Source organism: Orbicella faveolata, unplaced genomic scaffold, assembly GCF_042242905.1.
Source record: "Orbicella faveolata isolate gen_17 unplaced genomic scaffold, um_ofav_v1 contig_36, whole genome shotgun sequence".
Taxonomy (NCBI): Eukaryota; Metazoa; Cnidaria; class Anthozoa; order Scleractinia; family Merulinidae; genus Orbicella; species Orbicella faveolata.
The window spans coordinates 3260404-3278450 of NW_028301565.1; the positions used below are offsets into that span (position 1 = coordinate 3260404).

At 39.1% G+C, this 18047-nt stretch overlaps 2 long non-coding RNA genes across 2 annotated transcripts; both read left to right on the plus strand.

Annotated features, from left to right (window-relative positions):
• Positions 1-624: 624 nt before the first annotated feature.
• LOC149102015 (uncharacterized) lies at positions 625-2472 on the plus strand. Its single transcript, XR_016202550.1, has 3 exons — positions 625-763; positions 1654-1785; positions 2236-2472. It is a non-coding gene; the product is annotated as an uncharacterized LOC149102015 (long non-coding RNA).
• Positions 2473-11214: 8742 nt separating this feature from the next.
• On the plus strand, positions 11215-12439 carry LOC149102016 (uncharacterized). The gene is made up of 2 exons (XR_016202595.1): positions 11215-11347; positions 12187-12439. It is a non-coding gene; the product is annotated as an uncharacterized LOC149102016 (long non-coding RNA).
• Positions 12440-18047: the final 5608 nt, after the last annotated feature.

Here is an 18047-nt window from a genome sequence, read left to right on the forward strand (position 1 = left end):
GGACAAGCCAGGCATACGATATAGAAATATTGGCATTTTTGAAACAAATAAAAACAACAGACCTGCATTGTAATTTTGGAGAATAAATGTACAAGGAGAATAAGTAGAGTTTTATGGCACCGGCGTTGCCTTTTTTTGTTGTTGTTCCTGAACTCCATAGGTATTCTTTCATGGCTCCAGAATAGGGAAGGACAATACTAGAAAGTTATTTTTTTTTAATTCCCAGTAAATCTATCCAGTTTATACAGAGATAATTAGGACATACTTAAATTTACATACCACTTTAATTCTCTACTGGAGGAAAATTTTATCATTAAGGCTTCTGCTGCCGTTATGTTTTGTTAAAGTTACTTTCCACGCATAACTTGCCTCTAATCTGACGTGACTGAAGCATTTGAAGATTTTCGAAAGTCGTCACATGAGATATTTCTCTAGCTGGCCAGTACTCAAGAGATGAGCACCACTTTAACTTAAGGAGTTTCTTAGTTTGTGCAAGTACGTATACAAATGTAAGTAGCGGAAACATCTATCCAAGCAAGCCTATATAGCTTAGAGGCTATAAATCATGTAAAACAAAATATCTCTCCGTCCAAGCCAATACAACCTAGTGAACACATAAATACGCAGCATCCAGTGTGTCCTATCCATAGTCCACAGTTCTCTTTGTGCAGTTTTAGAAGCTGGAAACTCAACTGAACACCGTTCACCATGAGACTTTGGCTGGTCATTGCTGTCGTGTTTGTGATCATTCAGTGTCAGAAAGGTTAGTTCACGGTACTTTTAAGTTAAGCGTTTTTCTTAACCAGTCTTTTACGAATTGATAACAGACCTGTTCTAGCAGAGGGTAATTTAAAATTAGCCAGAGAAACTTGATCAAACTAAAGGCAAAGGACTACAGTTTTCCAGTTTGTCACTCGTACCACTTTACGATTATGACGGCAACATCTGATCGATGACCAAGGAAATGGTGTAGTTGAGCACAAGGCAAAAACTTAGGTCAAAATGATTGTTCAAAAACACTTGGTGCTCAAGGCGGAAAGCCTGTCTTCATTCACGCTGAAATAACAATAAGATTTGATCTGGTGTAAGGTGATTATTTCCTATGAGATAAGTGACACAAAATCATATCTTGAATAAAATTTAACTTAATTTCCTGATGAGGAAGATTTCATTACAAGCTAGTGCAGGATTGCCTGGAGAGTTTGAAGAGCCTTTCTTTTAGGATCAGGCGATCGTGTCACTATGTTGAAAAAAAAAAAAAAAAAGATGGGACGGCAAGTTGCTGTTCAAAAATATTGTGTGCAATATGGAACGAAATCTCATATGAAACTCGTCGCTCAAACTGCGATTTTTTTCGGAAGGAGGATATCCCATAGTGTATATTCGCATTAAAAATATTAATGACAACCAGACAGATATCTGCTGTGTGTTCCCTTCGTGGTAACGCGAACAACGTTTTCAATGGAATCAATTAGTCCTGAAAGCTGAAGCAGTCTGCTATTTTTAAACATTATAAGATCATCAGTATCTTTTCCAAGATAGAGAACTTTGTGTAAAATAGCGCTAGCTGAATTGATATTTTGTGTCGTACCAGAAAACATAATCTCAGCTATTGACCAGGGCTATATTTTACTCTATCGTCTTTATTTTTAGTGCTTAGCTGTGGCGGAGGTGGTGGAAGTGGCGGTGACGGCGGCGAAGGTGGAGGTGGTGGTGGTGGGGCAGGCGGTGGTGGTGGCGGTGGAGGAGGGGGTTCTGGTGGCGCCGGCGGCAGTCGTAGCCTTGGTAAGTAGTTTTCTTGTACGTTCTCCTTTTTAAGTCGAGCAAAACGGAAAATAGCTCCCCAAGGAGGAAACAATAATATGGAATGACCTATAACATCCACAGATGAGAAAAGCTAACATAGCTTCTAAGAAAATCATTTGTAAGAATTCAATGTTTGGAAGACTTTCAACGGCAGGTAATATGTTGAAGTTATCTGTCTTAAAAATAATACATTCTTCTCGTTTTTTCTCAAATATAAATTGATCCCTTATTCTCGTCTTCCGGATAAGAACAAAACGATAAGTGTGCTAAAAACTGATTGTGCACGTTCATGTCTTACTTTCATTCAAGAATGGGGACTTTTTGTACTCCAAACTATGTTGTGTGTTTTTTCCAAGGTTGTACTGAGATAGATTAACTTAGCTCTTGATGAGGGCCTTCAATTTAAACTGTATTTTGTATATTTTCTAGGGCCAACCATCCCTGAAGGTTTTGTGCCAACAACTGAAGCAGGTAGCGGTTCTGGTGACGATGACAAATGAGGACTGAACAGGATTGAAATATCAAGCCCTTACTGCCTTTATTCGAACAAATAATCAGTAACGTTACATGAATTGCCGATATGGAGTTCAATTTTATGTAATAATCGTAGTCGTAGACTTGAAAGTAATGTAAAACGCAAAGGTAATAAAAGTTACACGAACATGATCGGCTTGCTTGTCACAGCACATGTCCTTGCTCTATGCCTGAAACAACACACGTCCCACGGTCTCTTAGGCAAACACTTCTCTAATGATGAAACGAGATCCCATGAACAGCTTTGCACTTTATGACATGTTAGTCTGTAGTAATTGAAGAGGCTTTCAGAATCAACTCACAAATTCATTCTCAGACCACTAATTGGATTGACTTATATACTAATACTGAATCAAGTACAACAAAATTCTTGGGATAAAGCCCACATGAAAAAGAAGACACTGGTTCTCATTCTGTTCAGCCTAGACAATGAGAAAAATTTAAATTCTGGGTGTCTTACTCTGTTAGTAATGTGGAATTTAAGGGATCTTTTTCACGATAGAGCGTCTTCACATGAAGTCAGAACAGCCAATTTGGTGTTGGAAACAATAAAACGGTGGCCATGTTAATATACCAAACCGATCCTGTGGCAGTTACTCTTTTCTTTTGTAAAGACTTTCTTTTGTTCCAATTAATTTGCGTAGTTGCTGGCTACTCGAGTTAGATCACTCTATAGTCTCCATGTTTGGTTTTACATAATAATCCAAATCAAGCACGTGACGTTTGTAAAGCAAATTCAAAAATATAGTTTGCTTCTGGTTTAACATAGTCCTGCCATTGGTTCAGTAATTTATCAAAAAAATCTTCCAAATTTTTGGCCATTTTAATTCATTTCGAGTTAAAACTAAACGTCTTTCGTAGTTATCAAGTCAAGATGTAAGCTAGCTTTTCGAAAGTATCTATAATAGTGTAAATTTGTCTATTTTCCATTATTTGGCTCTAAAAAAAAAAAAAAACGTTTTTGTTCAAATTATTCTCTACTGCAAGGAAGCGCTTTTCCGAGAGCTGTCCTCTGCGCGATGTTTACTACTGCACATCACATGGCTTATTTGTATCATAACATGACAAACATGATCATACTAACATACTTCAAGGTAAGTTTTGGACGATTGAGGCAAACGGAGGATATTGTCTTTGTCTCTGGAATTTGTTTCGCAAAGGGAGATGGAGATGCTTAAACACATGCACTGTTTTCAAACGTTCACATTTTGAAATCAGAATATCTTTTTCCCTTAAATTCCAAAAGTGTAAGAATTAAATGGTTATCACAAGAAATTGTGCACTTATTGATAAAGGAAATTTTTTGGTTGTTTCATAAGGTCGTCACTATTTGGATGTTGAAAAAATTCAGGTGCGTTTGCAGTATTTCTTTCTTACTTGGAAAATTGGGTTTCGTAGATTTAACTAATTGAAAACAATCTCTTGATTGTGGCCTTGAATTCATATACTCAATAAAACTTGTCTTGGCTATATTTGCCTCTTTAGTCGGGCCTTGAAATCCCGATCTCCACTGGACTTTATCGGTTTCTCTATGGATTCTCTCAAAACACCCAATCAAGCTATATCAGGATTACTTTTGACCTTAATCAAAGTCAAACTCTGGAATGAAACATCAAAGGAAAAAAAAAAATGTCAAGACTTGAATTTATTTTTTTTTTCACGAGTGTTTTTCGGCTTTTGCACAAACGGGCCAAGCATAATATTGCCAGAATATTGTCATCTTGAGAATAAATAGAAACAACAATTCTGCTTGGATTGTAGTTATGGAGAATAAATGTACAAGAAGAATATATAGCATTTTACGGCACGGGTAACCTTGTGCGCTTTAATGTTCCTCGGTTCCATAGCAATTCTTTCATGGTTCTAGTATAGGGTAGGCAAGATAGCACAATACTTGAATTTTTTTTTTTAAACAAATTACATCTATCTCCCGTTTATACAAATATAATAAGGAAATAATAAAATTTACACACCACTTCAAGTCTCTATCGGAGGTAAATTTAGCCGAACTAAACTTATCATTAAGGCTAAGGATGCTGCCGTATATCATGTTAAAACTGCTTTCCGGAACCTCTAATCTCACGTAAAAAGCATTTGACGATTTTCGAAAATCGTCACATGAGAGATTCGCCTGCTGGCCATTGTTCAAGAGATGTCTATCACTTCGACTGAAGGAGTTTCTAAGTTTATGCATATCAGAGTGAGAAAATGCGTATACAAATACAGAGGTTGTGTTTGTCACTGTTTGATTGTGATTGTCAGGCAAAAGCCGTCATTATCTAGACCTTAAGACTAGGTCATTCCCCCGTCAACTGTAACGTTTTTGTACATGGAAAATCACCTTTCTATAAAAGACAAAAGCTAGAAATAGGATTAGAATTACCCAAGGAAGCCTATATCACTTGAAGGCTATATATAATATAGTCAATAAACAAACTCCCTGCAAGCTAATATAACTTAGCTAGTGAGCACATAAATACGCAACTCCAGTGTGCTCTTTCCACAGTCCACGGTTCTTTTCATGCTGTTGCTGACAAGATAGAAACACAAACACTGTTCACCATGAGACTTTGGCTCGTCATTGCTGTCGTGTTGGTAATATTTGAGTGTCAGAGAGGTTAGTTGTAGTGGCTTTTAAGTTTAGTGTTTTTTTCTTTAAACTGACATTTAAATAAGTGTTAGACTGACGAATTGCTAATACTTCTTTTCTACCAAACCCTAGTTCGAAATGAACCAAAGAAACTCGAGAAAACTAAAGACAAAGGAATAGACCTTTTTGAGGCGATTTGTCTCTCGCAGCAGTCTGATGAAAAGCAGACTGGTACAATGTCCGGTGAAAATGATCACCTGCGCTCACCTGTGATCATCTTTGTGCTCAAGGCGGAAAGCCTTCCTTCATTCACGTTGAAATAAGAACGAGATTCGATATTAGTTGGTTATTTCCTATGAAATGAGTGACACAAAAAGCGTATTTTCAATAAACTTTCCTCATATTCTCGATACGGAAGATTTCATTACAAGCAAGTACAGGATTGCCTGGGGAGTTTGAAAGATTCAGAAAGTTCAGGCTTGTCTTTTTGGATAAGGCAATCGCGGCACTCATTTGATAAATAATAAACTGGTATGCCAAGCAACTGATAGAAAACAAATTTTTGTACCAAGGGACAAAATCTCCTGTGAAACTTAGCACTCAACGCTTTTTTGTATTGCAAGAGGGAAAGTCCTTCTCAGTCCGGCAGTGAAAACTAAAAAGAAATCCACTTGGTGTTTCTTGCGTAGTAACCCGAAAAGAATAGTTTCACTTGAATCATCTATACTCGAGGCTGAAGGTAGCTGCTTTATAAAATATTACAATAACGCTATTGCCTTTTTGAAGAGTGTGGGAATTTGTGCAAAATAAACGTACATGATTTATTTATACTAAGTATAGCACCGAAGAGATAATCTCAGCTTTTGACCAGGGCTTTTTTATTGCATCGTCTTTTTTTAGTGCTATACGGTGGTGGCGTGGTAACGCGAAAACAAAAAAGTGGAATCAATTAGTCTACAAAGCTTAAAGAAGCTGCCATTTTTAAACATTAAGATAACCAGTATCTTTTCGAGATAAGGAAATTTCTGTAAAGTAACCTTAGCTGAATTAAGTTTTTGCGTCGTACCAGAACAGATAATCTCAACTCTCGACCAGGGCTTTATTTATTCTATCGTCTTAATATTTAGTGCTTAGCTGTGGCGGAGGTAATGGTAGTGGCGGCGACGGCGGCGTAGGTGGAGGTGGAGGTGGTGGTGAAGGCGGTGGTGGCGGTGGTGGCGGCGAGGGGGGAAGTGGCGGTGCCGGTGGCAAGAGACCCCGAGTAGTTGGTGAGTAGTTTCTTCGCAATTATTTATTCAGTCTTAAGTAAGGCAAACTGAGCATAGTTTACTAGAGAGGAGGCCCGTCCCTTTCTTGCAATAGAACAGTCCAATATAAGAATATAAAAACCTAACAATAATTGTAAGAAAATCATTTGTAACAATGCAATAGTTAAAACACTTTTAACGGCAGGTAACTGTATTGAAGTGATATGCCTAAAAAATCATTTTTTTATTCGTTTTGCTCTTAAAATACCAATCGCTTCCTTTATAACTCATCCTCCTAATAAAAACGATAAGGAACTGGTCATTACTTATCGCCTGGTGGGGGGGGGGGGGGGGTGAAGGGGGGAGGATTTATGGGGGATCATTGAATTTTTAGGATTACGTACAAAAGGGGGATCAGTCATAACTGAGAGACCAAAAGGGGGGTCACTTAAAAAGGGGGGTCCACCAAGTCTGTGCCCATACAGACTTGGTAGACGGCAATTTGGCGCTCTAAAAAGTAACTTTGCAGTCTTCAAGCGCTTGGGACGGTTACTTGCTGGTATGACATCTGACATCAATCACAGGGCAGCAGAATTCTATCGGCTCTATAAAGTCGAATGTAGCCCCCTGTTCCCGTTATTAAAATTTGTACACATATAACAATAAATTAAGACTTACAGATTGAGACGTTTCAAGAAGAAACTAGTATTTAAAAAGGTTAAACGGCGCTACTTGCTACATCTAATTTTATGATCATAAGCGACTCATTCTCGGCAACACTTTGCTCCCCAAAATGCATGACATCGCATCTTTGGCAACCTAAAATTTCAAACTTTTCTTGGGGTAACATACGCCCGCAACCCCCTGGGTTGGCTGGCCCCTTCGGCCAAATTAGGCCTCGCTTTAATTGATGCCGCCTGTTATACTTTATTGAACGCCTGTGAAAAGTTCTGACCAGAACCCTGATCAGATATCGGGAAGACACGGATCAAAGACTGCACTATGGCGGCTTCATTAATCTGTAAGTCAGCATAATAGTTAAAAATATTACATTCAAATGACCGTTAAAAGCACTAAATATTTACGTCGAAAGGTAAATATGTGTGCGAAGACATTGAGGGGGTATCACGAAATTTATCAATACCTACATACATACATACAGACAACCTTTATTTATACACGATAAAAGACGTCAAAACTAACAAGCTTGTGGGGTCGTGTACTAATAAGATACATAAAATAACTGCAAATTAATAGATAAATAATTAATACAGTTAATAAAAAATTAATACAAGAATTAAGTAATTCTTACAAAAAATATAATTTGATAACAACGAATGAGATCCATAGTTAAGATTTTCCGATCTTTTGTTAATTATTTGTGGGGCTAAAACATTAAAATTAAATTCCTTAAAAGTGTTACAATTAACAACATTCTTCAAAAAAGATTTCAGGTCTGTGCTCTCTAGTATCGATCTATTAGTTCGCCCTATAGCCTTCTAGAGGACAGCCCCTCTATAGGAAATGGAGTTTTTAACGTATTTGGAGGTAAAACTCGGTACTATCAGCCCATGCTTTAGTCGTGAAGAAGGTCTGTCGCCGTGGATAATCAACTCTTCAGCCAAAGTGCTAGGGAGCATGCCATGATAACCTTTGAAAAAAAGTTTAATTAAAGAACGTTTATACATATATGTTAAAGTGTTCCACTTAACGGTAGCTAAAACGTCAACTGTTGGCATGTCCGGTGGAAAGCCAAAAATAATTCTAGCAGCACGGCAATGTTGTCTTTCCAATGTTTTAAATAACTCTGTCTGATTAACCCCGCCCCAGACGGGCATCGCGTACGTAATGGATGGCTGGATAACCTTTACGTAAAGTGACTGGCACACATGACTGGGTAGAAACTTGGATTTCTTCAGGAGGCTCAATTTGTTTGTAAAGTTTTTAATGACTTCTTTCAGGCGAGGTATCCAGCTCAGGTTTTGATCCAAGGTAACACCCAGAAGCCTGGCCGTAGCCTTGTATTCAATGATGGACTTGCCAATATAAATGGCAGGCAGCGGACCAATAAGCCGAGCTTTGGAGAGTAACATTACCTCGCACTTGCCAGGATGTGGAGTAAGGCGGTTGTTAACACACCAGGTGAAAAGTTCTTCCAGGGCACAGTTTAGTAAACTGCAGGCGACGTCTCGCGAGGAGCCTGTACAGAAAACCGTAGTGTCATCAGCGTACATAAAAGTATCTCCAGATTTAATGAATGAAGGTAAATCGTTCGTAAAAAGCGTAAACAAGGTAGGACCCAACACCGAGCCCTGTGGTACTCCGCACCTAACGTACATTTTCGATGGTTCTTTTCCATTTATCGTCGCGAACTACTTTCGATTCGAAAGGTAGCTATCCATCCACGCATAGAGTTCACCATCAATGCCGAACTGTCCATGTAATTTGTCCAATAAGCGCGAATGCAATACGCTATCAAAGGCTTTCCTGAAGTCTACAAAAGCGACAGTGACTGTGAGGCCGTCATCAACAAACTTCCTCAATTTCTCTGTGAGATGAATGAGAAGTAGCTCAGTGGAGTGAGCCTTCCTATAGGCCCACTGATTAGGAGTTATCAAGTTATTGTTCGTCGCATGATTGACAATGGCGGTATTGATTTCACATTCGAGCAGCTTGCTTGGAACCGACAAAATAGAGACCGGACGATAATTTCCTGGATCGGTGCTGTCATCCTTTTTGAAAATCGGGGACACCCTTGCAAGTTTCCAACCCTCGTACGCAGTTTCGTGGTGGATGCTCCGTCGGAAAAGGTTCGTGAGGTGAGGGCTCACTGCATGACTGGCTAATTTCAAAAGTTTTGGAGAAATACCGTCAGGACCGGTAGCCTTATTGGATTTAAGATGCTTTATTTGTCGCAGAACGCCAACTTCAGAGAGATTGACCTCAGAAAGTGATGGTACGATTTTCGTCTGTGTCACCAAATCAGAAGACAGCGATCGCGTGATTGAAGGCGGGAGATCAAGCGCCAATTTCTCACCAACCGAGGCAAAATAGGTGTTCATCAAGCAAGCTTTCTCGTCGTCCTTAACAACAAGGTGACCCGACTCAGTTTTTAGTGGACCAACAACAGTTTGCTTCTTCGGTGCAGTGGCTTTTCGCACTAGATTCCAATATGCTCTAGTAGTCTTAATCTCAGTAAACAACTCATTGAAGTACATAGCTTTGGCCTGACGAAGGTCAGTGGTAATTTCGTTTTGAATCCTCTTGTACTCGCTCCAATTATGTGGGCATTTAGTGTTCACAGCCAATTTGAATAGTTTGTATCTTAGGTTAATCTTAAGACGGATACTGTTTGTAATCCAAGGAAGTGAGGAGCTTCTGACATTTACATCTTTAAGAGGTGCGTGTTGATCACACACATCAAGGAATAACTTGTTCCAGGCCCATAGTTTGTCATCAGGATCGTCAAAAACAGAGGCAACATGAAAGGGCGCGAAGGAAATATCCTGCTGGAAGTTGGCCTCATTAAAATTCTTGTAGTTCCTAGTTTTGATTATTTTAGCGGGAGGCCGTTTTTGTGTCAGTCGAATAGAAGCGTGAATTAAGCTGTGATCAGAAATCCCCAAGTGGAAAACACCAGATGAATGGATCAATTCTTTCTTGGATGTCACAATTAGGTCAATTAGCGATTCACAAGTTGGTGTAACACGAGTTGGCGATGTTATTGTATTCTCTAAATTTAAAGCATCAAAAATACTCAACAACTTTGCTGCGTTCTTGTTCCTTGATACAGTGTTCAGAATACTCAGATCGCAGTTTAAATCTCCTAATAGGAAGATGTAGGATGATCTGAGCCATGCGCTTTCTAATTGTTTCTGAAATTTATCGAAGAAGTCATTATCATCTGGTGCTCTGTAAATAACAGAAAATAAAGCAGTTACTGATGGGAAATTCACTTGAATCCAGATAGCCTCAAGGTTCTTATCGGACAGATCTCTTCTGTAAATGACAGTAAGATTTTCCGCGTAGTACAGCACACACCCTCCTCCTTTACGTTTTGGCCTATCCAAACGGAAAAAGCGAAGACCCTCAATTTCGATATGAAAGTCAGGAACAGAACTGTCGAGATGCGACTCTGTTATTGCGAGAATGTCGAAATTACATAATTCTTGTAGCAGGCGAATCTCATCAATCTTCGATCGAAGGCTCCTAACATTCAGGTGCGCCACTTTAAAATCTTTAACAGATGATTGCCGTAGGCTCATTGCAAACTCCCTCAAACTGTCATCTACAACAGAGGGTTCTGCATAATTGTTAAACAATAAAAATGCAAGCAATGATGCGTTACACATATTTATTTATTTCCTACTTTAAACAATAAGGGAAACTTATTTTTGGTGTTGGAAACTTATAATACTTACAGATATAAATTATTGTCTTGGGATATTTTTAAAACGAATTCGAGGGTTTATCATGGAAAAAGATAACGTTGGTAAACTGGAAACTAAGTTGGGCGTTACGGCCACCCGTAACTCACCTACCTGTCAGTTATTTTTGTAAGCGCGACCGTAATCCAATTAGGATTCTCGATATTGTCTTAGTTCTCTCATACGCTAATTAATTGTAGAACTATAATTTAAGTAGAAGTAAAATATATCCATCGAACAGCGAGAACCAATGCTAGATATCCGTTACCTTTCACTAGTACTTTTTAGGCACCTGCCAGTTTTAGCTTTCCACCTGTTGTTTTAGTCGCCCGCGCGTTGTGCGTCACTAGACAAGGCTATGATCTTATTTTCATTACTCAGACCTTTGAACGCTTCGCTAGATTTCGACCTAGCCCAAAATGTCCCTTTCTCGTCTATCTCATTAGCTATTCATTCCCATAACCAATCCGTCTAGTCAAAAGCACGTTTAATTATTACTGAAGTTTTACTGAGGTAACCACCGATACCCTCCATTGGTTCTGTGCCTGGAAATCCACACCTAGAGTGGTAGATTTAGCTTAATTTAGCACTGATGTAAAGCGTTAGATAACCTCCTGTAAACTAGCTAACAAAAAGAGTTGTAAAACTGTAAAGAGAGAGAGTTTTAGAAATTGCTGAAAGCTGGTGTTGAAAAATGATGTGAAGCTGAAGTTAAACATTAAATCCAGAGCCAACCATACTTGGTGAGTGTTGATTAGTAACCATCCTGAAGAGTGTTGGACTGGGAAGCTAATTCCCTACGAAAACCTGGTCCAACATAATCATCTGAGGAGCCGATGCACAAATCTCTAGCAACACCTCCGTAAGCCTCCTGCGAATTGATTATCGAAGAACCAGGACCATCATTCGGTTGTTCAAAGAAAGAATCACTGAACTTCGGTAAAGAGCAGAAGGAACAGGTCCAAGGGAGATTAAAATTCTTAAGATAGTATTCGAAAGTCGCTTTGCTCATATTGATGCACATTGCATGAAACCACCCTTGACATTCCACACAAAAAATGGCGTCTTGATTATTTCGCACGTTGCATTGGCATTCTCCGCAAGGATATTTAGCGGTATTTCTCTTCTTCGGTCCAGGATTCGGATGAATATCCCCTGACTTCAAGTGCAGTTGAGACGAGCTTGTAGCTCCCGTGTTGTGAGGCACCCTTAGCAGCGTGAACGTCCTCCGGCGTGTATGCCTCGAAGGAAGTCGAAATGATAAAACTTCTTCCAGGAATTTTAATCTATGAGGGGGATACTTCAATAATAATAAAAAAAAAAACATTTAAAGGGGTATCAGTTAAATGTTATTGTCTTTCGCCGAAAATGCTCCGCCATCCCCCAGGAGATAAATAATGACCGGTCCCTAAATATATTTAAAACTGATTGTGTATCGTTCAGGTTTTACCTTTATTCAAGAATGGAAAATTTGATTACTCCTAGCTGAGTTTTTAGATTTTTCAATACCATCCCAATAAAGGTAATCTCAGCCCAGGATAAGGGACTTTTTTTCATTTTATTTTATTTTATCTTTTTTTAGTGCCATCCATCCCTGACGGTACAGTGCCAACCATTCCTGAAGGTTTAGTGCCATCCATCCCTGAAGGAAATGGCAGCAACGCTGACGATGACGATGACAAATGATGTCTCAACAAGATTAAAAATCATGCCCCTACTGCATTTTTTTTGGGAATTAAGCAATGCATGTGCACGATGTTAAATTTTATATAATAATCGTAGTGGAAGACTTTTTAAAGTAATGTAAAACAGCAATAAAAGTTACACGAACATGACTGGTCTGTTGTCCTAGGTCATTTTGAGTTCAACTTCAAATTGGAGTTGCAGCAACTGCAATAGGTATATTGACGAAGAATCCGCAAAGAACGGAAAGTGCGAGATTATTTGTAAAATGGGGTTGACGGGCCTACACGACACATTACGTTTGTACATTTGCCGTTCTCCTTTCGGTCTCTCGACCTTTCTCTTCGCAGAGTTTTACAGCTCTGTAATTTGCCATGTATTCATACTTTGTTTAGGCTCATTTCTATCGGAAGATATGTTTTAAAGTCTCCAAGTATTGGCTTTCGAGGGAAAAAGTTTGAAATATACATTGAACATGCTACTAAGTTGCGTTCTATATTGTTGACAACTGAAAACCAGAAGCCGGCGGTTATGTTACGGGGCCCTCTAGGTGGTCTATAAGTGGTCAGAAGGAGCTTTTGTTAAGTTCTCCCACAGGCGTTCTTTCGCTTTTTCTCACCGCGCTTTTCCTCTATTTCCTTGCTCACCGTTTTTCGCGCTGCACCCCAGCTAACTGAAAACCTGGAAGAGGCTATTACTAATGATGAAATAAGATTCTCATGAACAGCTCTATAACATGTTATCCTGTAGTAATTTTAGAGGCTTTCAGAGTCCATGAACAAGTTCATTGTGACGTAACTGATTGAATTCACTAAGGCTGCAACTACAACGAGCCCTCTACGATTGCCGGGCCGGTAATATTTAATATAATAATCCTTTAAAGATGTTTGAATTTCGTGTAGAGGTTTTAACCTTTTTGTTAAACCGATTGACCTGTAGAGGAGGTAAATAGGTTGAAACTGGAAAATTTCAATTCCTTTGTCATTATTATCATTGACATTACAGCGAAGCTCCGGCGACCCGTAGGGCCACAAGGACAGCCCCATACTTATGGAAATTGGGAAACCCAAGCAAGCGAGCACTCATCTTTATCTATTTTTCGTGAGCAATTCGAGCAAAGGCCAAGTTTTGCGAGCACTTTCAAATTGAATAGGACCATCGTCGGCGAGATATCTTCAATAGGAGATGTAAAGTCCTCCTGATTTGAAACCATACTGTGAGACATTTTATATATCTCATTGCTTTCATTTCGCTTATTCTAAACAATAACACTTGAGTTACTTGACTTGTCGAAGCTGGCCGAAGTTGTTATATGAACTGCAAATGGTAGGACAAGTAGTTTTGAGTCGATTTTTGCCAATAACCTCACGTCTAAAAAACAATAAACCGTATTTGCAAATAGGCCGACTGAGTAGGGACAACCGCTTCGTAGACTGTCAAAATGTATCCTTCTGTTACGGTTGGAAACCTACAAGAAAGCGAGAAAATTCCTTGGATTGAAATATAAAAGCAGAGATCACGTCACATATTTTACCACCTGACTTTCCAGCTAAATTTCAAAAGTCCGCCAATTAAGCAAAATAGACCCCCAGATTGGGAAAGTTGCTAGGTTCTAGTCCTTATGGGCTTGAAAGAACGCTTAGTCAACGAATTGTTCCACGCGTAGCAAGCGTTTCCGTGGGGTTTGAGAGCAAAGAAAGACCGAGGAACGGGATATTAGGTGTTTTGCCTGCGCGGAAAACGGGGCGCCGTAATTCTTTGCTCTCGAACCCCACAGAAACACTTGCTACGCGGGCTAGCTCACTGCGTGCTATAATGTTGCGTAAATTCGACTGGCAAAACCGAGCCCGGAATGTGCAGAAAGAAAGCCATTTTTTTTTGAGAATGAGACACACGAATGTTGGAACTTATATCGAACAGAACGACATGGCTCATATCCAGGTACAAACCTACAATGATTTCGGACACACCGCAGGTTGCTCTGTGTAAGTAACTAATGACGTCGTAAAATGTAACTTTCAAGAATATGGAAAAACCGAACCGAAATTCACAATTTTCATGTCGTTCGAAGCTTCCAAACAAACTTCAGAAATATAGGACCTAAATTAGATCGACGGTAGCTTGTGGAATTTGAAATGTTCGGATCTACTAGACAATAAAAAATTATTCCCATAAATTTTCTTTAATCGGAAGATCAAAAAATTGTGAGCGACGCGAGAGCTTTTCAAAGTACGTCAAAAATGCAAACATTTGGCCATCCGTCGTCAAATTTCAATTTACAGGTTAGACGTATATTTTAGCATGCGCCACATGACTCAGATGACTTGACTTATGTTAAGTTGAAATAGACACAGAGCTGATAATTTCGAAATGTTCTAACCTCATTTGCTGTAAAAGGCAGGTCCAAAGCCGATTTGACGTGTTTCTCTCACCATTCGTCGCACATAAAGCAAAGTTTGCTTTTGTTTACATAACGTCCGATGTACATCGCCAACTGTCAACTTATTTAACGGTCGAATACCATGAATCTGTGACCCTCTTTCGACACATATGATCACCACTGCATCTAAGTCAAAAACGGCTAAGTCATTTGTAGATAGTTGCTTGCTTTGCACAACACCAAACGATTACGTTTGATCATCATGTTTTGACGGCTTGAATCCTTTCTTGAAGCGGTTCCTTGTTCGTCACGCAATGCTGTCATCCCATTTTAGGGGGTAGGGGTAGGACAATTCCTATCCTAATACGTAAGGCTCTGTAAGGCTTGGAATCACTGGGAGCACACAATCGTGTTGAGTAGCAAGAGATTGAATTAAGAAATGAAAAGAATGAATAGTTTACCATTGCCCCTGTTGTAATATTTTACTCAACCACCGCTACCTACATGCCCTGCGTAATACTGTAACGCTAAACTCCATTCTCGTACCCACTGCTACTCGTCTTAAAAGTCCGAGTACGTGAGCAAAAGAAACGGAGGCTCTGGGGACGAGAATGCGCTAAACTCAAACCTAGGTCTTTTCGCGCTATGCAATTATTTTTGGTTTATACATGTAATACAGTGGGCTACCCTCGGGGAAATGGGTGGTGACCGCTTAATGGGACTAGCCGCTTAAATAGAGGTTGGTGTACTTTGAATATTTAATTTTTCACTGTCGGGCTATAAATTTCTTGGCGAACATGGAGTCAATTCAAGACAATCATGATAGACGTGTGTTTGAATTATCACTCGTCATGCACTTCAGTTTCAGACTCTTATCTGCCAGCGCCCTTTCCAAAACAAAGTTCTTAAATTTTGGGTGGCCGCTTAATAGGGGTAAAGACAATAATGAAACCCTTATCGGAATGACCAAATGGTGGCCGCGGAGGTAACCGGTCAATAGGTGTTTTATTTACAATATTTTACTGACGATAATTTTGGACTGTATTGACAACAGTCCACTATTTTCTGTTACATACCAATGCCTCGCCACCAAGCAAACAAAATACGCCAAATAAAATGGCATGGCCAGGGCTATTTACTCACGTAATTACTAATTAAATTTAGTCTGTTTTTCTCACGAATTAGACATGTCGTGATTTCCTATTTTTATTTCAGGTAGTTCTTGCTTCATTGATCTATAATTTGTTTATGGCGATTTTCTTAAAATTCTAGTGAGTACAGGCACTAGCTTTATCAGCTGTTGTCTGAAACGTCAGAACGTACAACAAACGTGATTTGGACCGACGCCACGTACACTATGGAGCACGATTATATAAATATACACATATTATTATATATATGAACAAACAGATGAACAATGATTAAATTGTTTCACTTATCCTGAGAGTACTCTATACAAAATAGATTATAATGTGCAGCGTATGCCGTGACAGCATTGCGTGACGAACAAATAATGGCTGTAAGATTGTGCTGCGCCGACACGTTTATCAACAATGGTCAGCAATCGATCAAACGTAATATTTTGGCGAAGCGTAAAGCAAGCAACCATCTACAAATGACTCAGTCGTTTTAGACTTAGATGCAGTGATGTTCATAAGCGCAGAAAGATGGTGAAAAATTAAATATTCAAGGTACACCAACCTCTATTTGAGCGGCTAGCCCCATTAAGCGGTCACCACCCATTTCCCCGAGGGTAGCCCACTGTATTACATGTATAAACCAAAAATAATTGCATAGCGCGAAAAGACCTAGGTATGAGTTTAGCGTTACAGTATTACGCAGGGCATGTAGGTAGCGGTGGTCGAGTAAAATATTACAACAGGGGCAATGGTAAACTATTCATTCTTTTCATTTCTTAATTCAATCTCTTGCTACTCAACACGATTGTGTGCTCCCAGTGATTCCAAGCCTTACAGAGCCTTACATATTAGGATAGGAATTGTCCTACCCCTACCCCCTAAAATGGGATGACAGCATTGCGTGACGAACAAGGAACCGCTTCAAGAAAGGATTCAAGCCATCAAACCATGATGATCAAACGTAATAGTTTGGTGTTGTGCAAAGCAAGCAACTATCTACAAATGACTTAGCCGTTTTTGACTTAGATGCAGTGGTGATCATATGTGTCGAAAGAGGGTCACAGATTCATGGTATTCGACCGTTAAATAAGTTGACAGTTGGCGATGTACATCGGACGTTATGTAAACAAAAGCAAACTTTGCTTTATGTGCGACGAATGGTGAGAGAAACACGTCAAATCGGCTTTGGACCTGCCTTTTACAGCAAATGAGGTTAGAACATTTCGAAATTATCAGCTCTGTGTCTATTTCAACTTTACAGAAGTCAAGTCATCTGAGTCATGTGGCGCATGCTAAAATATACGTCTAACCCGTAAATTGAAATTTGACGACGGATGGCCAAATGTTTGCATTTTTGACGTACTTTGAAAAGCTCTCGCGTCGCTCACAATCATTTGCCCAAAGAAATTTTTACAGGAATCTGTAGACCATCGTTCTGCAATTCAACCAGCAGAAGCTTGATCCATTTGAAGGTTTCGCACATGGTGAAAATTAATTATATTGACGAAGTACTTTTAAGTGAATGAAATACATGTCTTCGAAATTTAATTATTTTGCACCCAAAACGACAACGCAACTTTCCCTAAAATCAACCCAGTACACATTTAAACATTGCACAAAAATATTTGAGTGTTTTAAAGACGGAAGAATCATGTAGTTTTGCATGCGAGGCTCTCAAACTTGCTTAACAAAATGGTGCGTCAAATGACGATTTTAACCGAATTTGGTAATTTGCATATTTCTTTGAAATAAAAGGATATTTCGCCAAAAAAACTATCCAGTAGTTTTTGTCATGCCCTAGCCTATCTACCATAAGAATATGAGCGAAATCAAATTTTCGACCGTTGCCGCGAAATTAAGAATTTGTCTGATTTTTACAGGCAGGCACTCTTAAGGTAACTTGTCTTTATTTTCTTCCATTCTTTACGTTAATATTCGTAAATGTAGAAAGAAAGAGTTCAACTTAAACAAATGGAACAAAGAAAATTACTCATGGCTTATTTAAATAATTCATTTTTTTGGCTTTGGAAGGAAATTGTGCTTGGTTTATGGGTCTTTTAAATTTATGTTGTGATAATCTGCAATGGCATAAAATTCAGTTAATATTTTGCCAACACGAAATGGAGAACCGAGTGCAAGATAATTTAGTATGTTTATAAAAAGAGGGGCTTGAGAAATTTGGGACATTTGAAGGACAGCCTTGCTCCTCGCAACTTTCAGCAAGGTTAGGTTTCAGCTAGT